Source organism: Chrysochloris asiatica, unplaced genomic scaffold (assembly GCF_000296735.1).
Source record: "Chrysochloris asiatica unplaced genomic scaffold, ChrAsi1.0 scaffold00150, whole genome shotgun sequence".
Lineage (NCBI taxonomy): Eukaryota > Metazoa > Chordata > Mammalia > Afrosoricida > Chrysochloridae > Chrysochloris > Chrysochloris asiatica.
The window spans coordinates 4907620-4917120 of record NW_006408668.1 but is presented as its reverse complement, the minus strand read 5'-3'; positions in this window follow the sequence as shown (position 1 = coordinate 4917120).

The window sequence follows — 9501 nt, the reverse complement described above, 5'->3', positions numbered from 1 at the left end:
TTAAAGAAAAATTTCAACATATTACATTGTGTGTATATGTATGTTTGGATATTTGTTTTTGTTGCTGTTAAGTGTCATCGAGTCAATACCAACTCATAGAGACTCTGTATAAGGTTTCCTAGGAGCAGCTAGTGAGTTTGAACTGCCAACCTTGTGGTTTATAGTCTGATGCTGATTCTACAGTGCCACACATACATGATAACAAGCTATAAAAGTATACAGTAATTAAATCAAAGACCACAGTGGCACCTCAATGTAAAGAAAACAAAAATCCTCGTCACTGGACTATAAATAACAGCAAGATAAATGGAGAAAAGATTGAAGCTGTCAAAGACTTCATTTTGTTCACATCAACCATCAACACTCATAGAAGCAGCAGTCAAGAAATCAAATGATGTATTATTACATTAGGCAAATTTGCTGCACAAAACCTCTTTAAAGTGTTGAAGAGCAAAGATGGCAGTTTGAGGACTAAGGTGAGCCTGAACCAAGTCATGGTATTTTTCAATCCCCTCATATGCATGTAAAAGTTAGATTGTGAATAAAGAAGACCATAGAAGAATCTATGCACTTGAGTAATGGTTTTGGAGGAGAATACTAAAAGTACCTTAGACCACCAAAAGAACGAAGAGTAGACAAGTCTCTGTTGTAAGAAGTAGAGCAAGAATGCTCCTTAGAAGCTAGCATGGCTAGACTTTGTCTCTCATACTTCTGACATATTATCAGGAGGGACTGGGCCTTAGAAACCCTATACAAGGTCATAGTGAGTCAGAAAGGACTCAATGGCACTTAACAAAAAACTGTGATGTTGATGAAGAATCTTGAATAAATTATAGGAAGACTATTGAATACATTGTAGAAGTATTAAAAAATAATCTTTGAAGAAATACAACTAAAAAACTTCTCAGAAGCAAGGATGATGGCTTACTTTGGACCCATCATCAAAAAAAGACCAGTAGCTAGAAAAGGGCATCATGGTAAAGTAACAGTCAGTGAAAATGCAGGAAACCTCTCTGAGATGAACTGGCTCAATCACCATAATGGATTCAAACATATCAGCAACCTTCAAGATGGTACAGAACTGGGCAACATTTTGTTCTGCTATCCATAAGTCCACCAGGTGCTCTGTGGAAGAATCATGAGGCTTTCTGCTCCTGCAAAGAATCTGAGACCTTGGAAACCCTATATAGAGTTGCTATGGGTTGGAACCGACTCGACTTCATTTCGATGATGTCACACTTTCAGAAACTGATCAAAGTGGGTATGTCACAAAAATCCAGTTGCAACAGGAAGTGAGTGTGGCAGCATCCAATCTGATTTCAAGACTGGAGAACTTGTGCAGTGCCCAACAAGCACACCCATCACGTTCACAAGTAAGAAAATAAATACATTATTTTTCTTTCATATTTGTATATGTATATTTTTCAGATAGCCAAATGTTGTTAAAACCAAACCAACCCAAACCCACAGCCATCACGTTGATTCTGACTCACAGCAATCCTACAGGACAGAGTAGAAGTGCTCCATGTGGTTCCTGAGGCTGTCAGTCTGTAGGGAAGCAGACAGCCGCCTCTTTCTCCTTTGTACCTATGGCTACTTTTAGCCTAAGGGTATGGCGAGAAAATTCCTAAATCATGAACCAGAGACATTTGGGAACCTCCGAATTAGTAGACTGACATTTGGGCTTATAATGAAATCTGAAATGGTTTTGCTGTTACTATTAAGTGCTGTCAAGTCAGTTGCCACTCATAGCGACCCTGTATAGGGCTTCAGAGGAGCAGCTAGTGGGTTTGAACTGTCGACCTTGTGGTTTGCAGCACCACACCAGGAGTCCAAAATGGCATTTGTTGTTGTTAAGTGCCATTGAGTCGGTTCCTACCCATAGTGACCCTGTACAGGATTTCCGAGGGTGTAAATCTTTACAGGAGTAGAAAGCCTCATCTTTCTCCCGCAGAGCGGCTGGTAGTTTTGAACCACTGACCTTAAGGTTCGCAGCCCGATTTGTAACCACTACGCTACCAGAGCTCCTTAAAATGGCATTAGTTGGCACAAATAAAGAATTAATACTTGATTATTACTTCTGAACTAACTCAACAAAGGTGTTCTTTGTTAGTCAAGCTGAGGCGACTTTCTTAACACAAACTCCTGTCCCTTCATCTTTATTATCACTCACTGCAGCAGTGCCCACGAGCTTCTTGGGGTGCCACAAGAGTGTACTTAACTTCCCCGTGCCTCAGTGTTCTTATCTGTGAAATGGGAACAAGTAATAAAATCCCCCATCTCAAATGGTTATGGTGAGGATTAGTGCATTAAGATGTGTAAAGGACAAAGAATAGTTTTCTCATGTCCTGTTGTTTCTGTTGTAATAATTAGGATGTTAGTTATCATCGGAGTCCTGGTGAGGTGCTGTGGGTTAATGCGCCAGACTGCAAAGCCATTTGAACTGCAAGATCGGCAGTTCAAGCTCATCAGCAGCTCTTTGGAAACCCTATACAGCGTCGCTATGGGTCGGAACCGCTTAATGGCTCTTAACAACACCAGTCATCATCAGCAGCATCCTAATGTTTGAAAGCATTGAGACTTTGACATTGTGATAGATTCTCTAATGTGAAATTAATTGCTTGATCCTAGTACTCTGAATTACAAAGTGAGGCTTATTCAAGCCAGGCAATTTTAAGGCAAGTTTGTCAGCCCAATGTGGGAAGAATCATCAATTAGATCTATTAATATTTTTGCCAGGGAATCTTTATATGATTGCCTTCTCTTTTATGTTTCCATCATTACATTATCCTCTTGGATAAAATCTATTTTTTTTTTCCTGTAATGTATTTCATTTTTTCTTGGGATGTTAAGAAATACCTATCTCTCTCTAGTTCATTGTCCTTTACTCTGTTGGTGTCCTAACAATTAGGAATCATTCCAGATCAAAACACATGAGGCCTTGTTCTCACAGTGGGACATGCATTGCTTTCCTAGACAACTCTCCTCCGCATGTAGTAAATGCTGGGTTCTGCAGTGATTTTTCTCCATCAAAATTCTCTATGCAGAAGCTGATAGTGTGATCTCAGAGTACTCACCAGCCCTCTCAATGGACAATTCTCTAAATCCCAGGCATGGCCTCAACACGGCAGAGAACGGGATCTGCACATTATTGGGTTCTGCATGCTGTGTTAGCATGCAGGCCATCTTTTGGGATTTGAAGATGTGGATTCTTCTAGAACAATATACAGCCCATAGTGTTATGTGAAAACATCCATAGATAGAAGGATGAAGATCACTGGGGTTCAAGGTGTGTCTTCCATCTTTCAACACATTAGAGAGAGTCTGAAAAAACAATAGAATCACACCGGTGCAAGAAATGAAGCAGATTGGAAGGGCCCTAAATTCGAGAGAGTGGCTTCCAAGACTTTGTGTGTAATCTTTCCTAATTTGTCTCAGCAGATCCTGGTGCTTTGATTCTGTCTGATACTTGTATGTTCTTGGCGATGAGAGGTCCTTCAAGGGTGAACTTTCAGGATTGGCAGATATAGTTTAAGCTTCCATCAGTAAGCAGTGGAATGGGAGTGTATCTCTATTCAAAATGCATTCTGAGTCATAAAGGATCTGTTTCTAATGTCTTTGCAGCTGCTTGGCTTATATCAAATAGATGCAGCGCACCTGCAACTTTCCCAGCATCCAGTATGTTCCTAACCTTCCATATTTCCCTGAATCCAACAAACACATAGTTCAAAGGAAAGAAAAACTGAAAACAGGAAGGCTGATGGGAAGGAAAGAGAAGATGGGGGAGAGAGGAAGGAAGAAAGAAAGAAGGAAAGAAAGAAAGAAAAGAGAAAAGAAAGTAGCTTGAGGAAAAGGAATTAGTGACACTTTAGAGACCCCATGTTGGCAATTATGTCTCAGTGAATGAGTTTGTCTCTTCTCTTCAGAAAATAGAACAGTAGGTGGTTAAAGGATATGTCTTTTTTATTCAAGGGCTTTTAGTTATTTGGAAAGCATCAACCAAAGGGAAAGTTTTGTTAATTCTCAATTGATACCTAGAGTGGAGAATTCTGTACAAGACTTTTGCATGGTTTAATGGTATCTCAATCAGAGTTTGACCCCCCATGGCTTTAGAAAAAACTTTCAAATGGTAGAAGCTGAATTAGGAAAAAAGGCTATAAACATTATCCTTCACGTTTGACCAGAAGGTGTGTTTCAATGTTTACAGAAGCCAGGAAATCCCGTCTTGGAGAGCTCCTGAAGGCCCCTGAAGGCCATGGTCATGCCGTGTCCTCTTTTAGAGACAGCAGGCCTGCTGAGTGAGCTCACTAGAACTTGGAGAATGTGATGTGTACCCAAACAAAATGATTGCTAATCAAGGGCTTGCAGCCCAAGAAGCAATCTACAGTTGCAGCTGTGCAAATTAGTCCCTGCCTGGGGCTGGGAAGAAATCAGGTCAGGACCAGTGGTCATCAAGAGGCTGATTTGAAGGTGCACAGTGAATGATATGCCCTTTCCTAAGGAGATGGTGAGGTCTTGGTGTGGTGCTGTGGTTAATGCACTGGACTGACGTGCCTTTTTGTTATGTTTTTCATGAACTGTGCAGAATATGTGGGTTTCCCTGGAACCTCCAGTTACATCTAAGCAAGGCAAGGCAGAAATGAAGAAAGGATGCTGAGGTGATACTTGGCTTTAGGTGGAGACAATGCATAATATTTGGGGGGGAATATTTGAGTAGAACTAAATTCTGGTAGCGTAGTGGTTATTTATCAGGCTGCGAACCACAAGGTCAACAGTTTGAAACTACTGGCTGTTCTGTGGGAGAAAGATGAGGCTTTCTGCTCCTGTAGATTTACAGCCTTGGAAACCCTGTACCGGGTGGCTATGAGTCGGAACCGACTCCACAGCTCATAACCACCACCACCACCACGGGAGCGTAGTGGTTATGAGTCTGGATGCTAACCTCAAGGTCAGCAGTTCGAAACTATCAGTCACTCCATGGGAGAAAGATGAGGTTTCTGCTCCTGTAAAGAGTTACAGCCTCGGAAACCCTATATAGGGTCATGATGAGTTAGAATCGACTCCACGGAACATAACCACCACCAACAAAGAACATACCAAATGGGTTAGGAGCATGCATTTAGGAGCAAGGGTGCCTTGATTGAAAGTCACTTAGTAGCTATGTGACTTTGGAAAAGTCTCAGCTGATTCTCATTATCCACAGTAATTATGTTCTATAAAGTTGCCAGGGGAGTCCTGGTGTGGTGCTGTGGGGTAGAGCATTGGACTGCAAGGTCAGTTTGAACCACAAGGTCAGTGGTTCAAATTCACCAGCCGCTCCTTGGAAACCCTATACAGGGTCACTGTAAGTCGGAAGTATGACAGCACTTAACAACAACAAATAAAGTTGCCATGGGCACTGCAATAGGGCATACTGAGCCATTGTTCCAGAGGGAATACAGGATCCGGTTCCTGCAAGCCATTGGTCACAGCATTTTCGCCAATCGACTAATACATAACCTTGTTTCATGTGAGTTAGTTTACAGAGTCCTTATTCAGTGTGCATTGTTGCTGCATTAACATTGAACACACTGCCCATAGCGCTACAATTTACGCCTAAATGAAGCTTATCTAACACACGCATTTTCTCCATAAGACAATCACAGCCTTCTAGTGCTTAGGCACACTAGACAGCCCTTTAGCACTACACATGAGGACCATTTTCAGCAGTGAGGTCACCGACAGAAAACACAAAATTGTGAGAAGCATGGCCTTAAATAGACCACAAAAAGGACACTAATTTACAGTATGAGCTGACACCGGAAGGCTGAGCATCGCCTTGTTCAAGCTCAGCTGGGAACGTGTGCATCAGTGACAAACGTTTTCACCACTCTGGACATGTCCTCAAATGACTGTGAAACAGTGGTGAGTGTTGCTTTTGAGGAGTCAGAGAAATTTTAGGGACTTGATGAATTCACAAATATAGACTCTGAGGATCAATGAAAGTGCTTAACTTTCTTGAGTCTTACTTTCCTTGACTATAATGTAGAAATAACAGTAGCTCAGACCTCAACGAGCTGCAATAAAGACAAAATGAACCTACATATTAGTATCTTGCTTAGAACAGGGCCTCATATATAATAAAGCATGCTGATTGATGGTGGTGGTTATGTGCTGTTGAGTCGGTTCTGATTCGTGTGACTCTGTATAGGGTTTCTGAGGCTATAAATCTTTATGGGAGCAGAAAGCCTCATCTTTCTCTTGAGGAGCAGCTGGTGGACTCAAACTACTGAACTTGCAGGTTACCAGCCCAATGTGTAATCCATTGTGCCCCTTGGGCTCATCACCTGTCAGTTAGTTGTACTCTGGCAACTTGGGTAGTGCTATAATTCTGTAAGCTATTTTCACAGAGTTTTCTGACTAAGACAAGAAAGAAAGGTCTGGGGATCTACTTGTAGAAATTAACCAGTGGAAACCTTAGGGGTCTAAACAGAGCACCGTCTGAACCAGGAGTCAAGTAGAGTCCACGATGGCTGTCTATCTCTCTACGAATCATCTGTCAAGAACATTAACAATGCTCCTGGAAGCAACAGTCAAGAAATCAAACGACATATTGCATTAGGCAAATCTGCTGCACAAGACCTCTTTAAAGTGTTGAAGAGCAAAGATGTCAGCTTGAGGACTAAGGTGCGCCTGACGCAAGCCATGGTATTTTCAATAACCTCATATGCATGTGAAAGTTGAACAGTGACTAGGAAGACCGTAGAATTGATGCATTAGAGTTATGGTGTTGGAGAAGAATATTGAAAGTACCATGGACTGCCAGAAGAATGGACAAATCTATGTTGGAAGAAGTATAGCCAGAATGCTCCTTAGAAGCCAAGAAGGTGAGACTTTGTCTTTTATACTTTGGACATATTACCAGGAGGATCCAGTGCCTGGAGTAAATCATGCTTGCTAAAGTAGAGGGTCAATGAAAAAGAGGATGATCCCCAATGAGATGGACTGACACAGTGACAGTGGCCATGGGCTCAAACGTAACAACAATTGTGAGGCTGGCGCAGGACTGGGCAGTGTTTCGTTCTGTGTGCATGACTGAATGACACCTAACCAGCAATAACAGCATCTATTTGTTTATAAAAGGAGCTCTGGTAGCGTAGTGGTTACGAATCGGTCTGTGAACCTTAAGGTCAGCGGTTCGAAACTACCAGCCGCTCCGTGGGAGAAAGATGAGGCTTTCTACTCCTGTAAGGATTTACACCCTCAGAAACCTTGTACAGGGTTGCTATGGGTTGGAACCGACTAGACGGCACTTAACAACAACAACATTTGTTTATAATGTAAACTCGTCCACCAGACCTGCCTAAAAAAACATCATAAACCTTATGGCATCAAAAACAACAATTTTTGTTTTTATGTTCACAAATTGTGTAGATCCAGACACAATAATTATGTTGATCCAGACACAATAATTATGTCTTGCCTCTGCTCCACAGTGCATGCAGCCTCAACAAGGAAAAATCAAAAGGCCAGGAAAGACGCTAATAACTGGACATTGGGATCACCCAGGGGCGTTTTTACTCACGTGGCTGGTGCCAAGGCTGGATGGCCTGAAGCCTGGACTCAGCTGGGACTGTGGCCACACCTCTGCATGGTGCAGGCTTTGCACAGTATGGCGGCTGGGTTTCCAGAAGAAGTGTCCCAAGGGTAAGCATGTGAATGGAGTCAACGGAAACTGGCTAGTCTTTTGCGATCTCATCTTAGGCATCACATAAGTGTCACATCCACTACATTCTATTGTCGAAGCTGTCACAGCCATCCCAGGTTCAATGGAAGGGACATAGACACACCTCTATGATGTTTGTCATGAAGGGAGAGCCTCAATTGGCCTTACCTGCTTTGAAGGACCCTGTTTGTCATTCAAGAGGACAGAACTACTACCCCAGGTTTCTTCCAGAAAAGCACACACATCCCTAGTTGACATTGGTCAATCCTGCTGATGGAAAAGAACTTCAGAATCACCTCTCCTTTCACAGGAACTGGAGTGCTGAAAAGGCTTCCTGGTGGTCCAGTGGTTAATTGGTTAGTTGCTAACTGAAAGGTCAGTGGTTTAAACGCACCAGCCACTCTGCGCTAGAAAGATGTGGCTGTCCATTGTCCTAAAGATTACAGCCTTAGAAACCCCATGACCTCTAGAGTTGCTATGAATCAGAATTGACTCAAATATTATGAGTTTGGAGTGTAGAACTTTGGAGTGAAGAACTTGGAAGTGATTTACAAAGACCACAAAGTCAGATCAGAGCCTTGGTTGCTGTTTTCTGCTCTTGCACAGCTGCAGCTACATTTCTTCCTTTACCTGAATTTGTGCTAAGTTGCTATTCTTATCCCACTGAGGTCGCCTGCACTCCATTGTTTTAATTACAGGCTATTAGTTCATTTTAAAAAAATTGTGGTAGGATTGAGGGTACTGTCAATTTTAAAAGCCAAACTCCTGGCCTAAAAACTCATCAGTGAGTCAGAGGACAAATGTTCCCATTGTGCTCGTTAAAAATAGAAGCCTTGGAAAAAGTGACAGAAAGAGATGAATGTCATTAAAGTGTAATTACATTTACTGTAAATGTGAGCCTGGGGAAGAGTCTATTATAGGCAGAGAGGCGCTACCGGAGCGTGTGACATGGAAAATCCAGGGCCTCGGCTCATGGCTGTCTTCATGGTTTGACGTTTTAAAATGTATAATGTTATTGATGGCTTTTCATGTCCCTTAGCCTTATTAGAGGTATTTGAAAGAATTGTGTCGCTCCAAAGAAAATAAGAACCATAGAATGCATCTGGAACCTTGGGAAGCGGGGTTCACGTTGTTCCCACAGGCTCTGATGTGCAGTTCCCACATATTTCCTGCGTCAACGCTCAAGTGTAATAGCTGGGTTGGATGTATTTGAAAGGCAGAGTTTAATTTTTAAAACTGAAAATAGATTTTTCTTTTCTGATTAAAAAATAGCACATTATTGCTATATAAAAAAATTTAACAATGCATGATGAAACTGGAATCCTGGTGTAACACTGTAGAATAAACGCTGGATTGATTGGTAAGTACAAAGTTGATGGTTCATAGTCACCAGTTGCTGCTTAGAAACCCTATGGTGGTGGTGGTCATGTGCCGTGGGGTAGATTTTTGACTTATAGTGACCCTGTTTAGGGTTTCTGGGGCTGTAAATATTTACAGAAGCAGAAAACCTTATCTTTCTCCCTTGAAGTGGCTGGTGGATTTGAACTTCTGACCTTGCGGGTAGCAGCCCAACAGAAACCCACTATACTACCAAGGCTGCTTAGAAAGCCTATTGTTGTTGTTGTTAAGTGCCGTTGAGTCAATTCTGACCCATAGCGACCTGCATAGGGTTTCCAAGGAGCAGCTGGTGAGCTTGGACTGCCAACCTCGCAGTTCAAACGGCTTTGCTGTCTGGCACATTAACCCACAGCGCCATACCAGGACTCCAGACAGGGTTGTTATTAGTTGGGACCAAC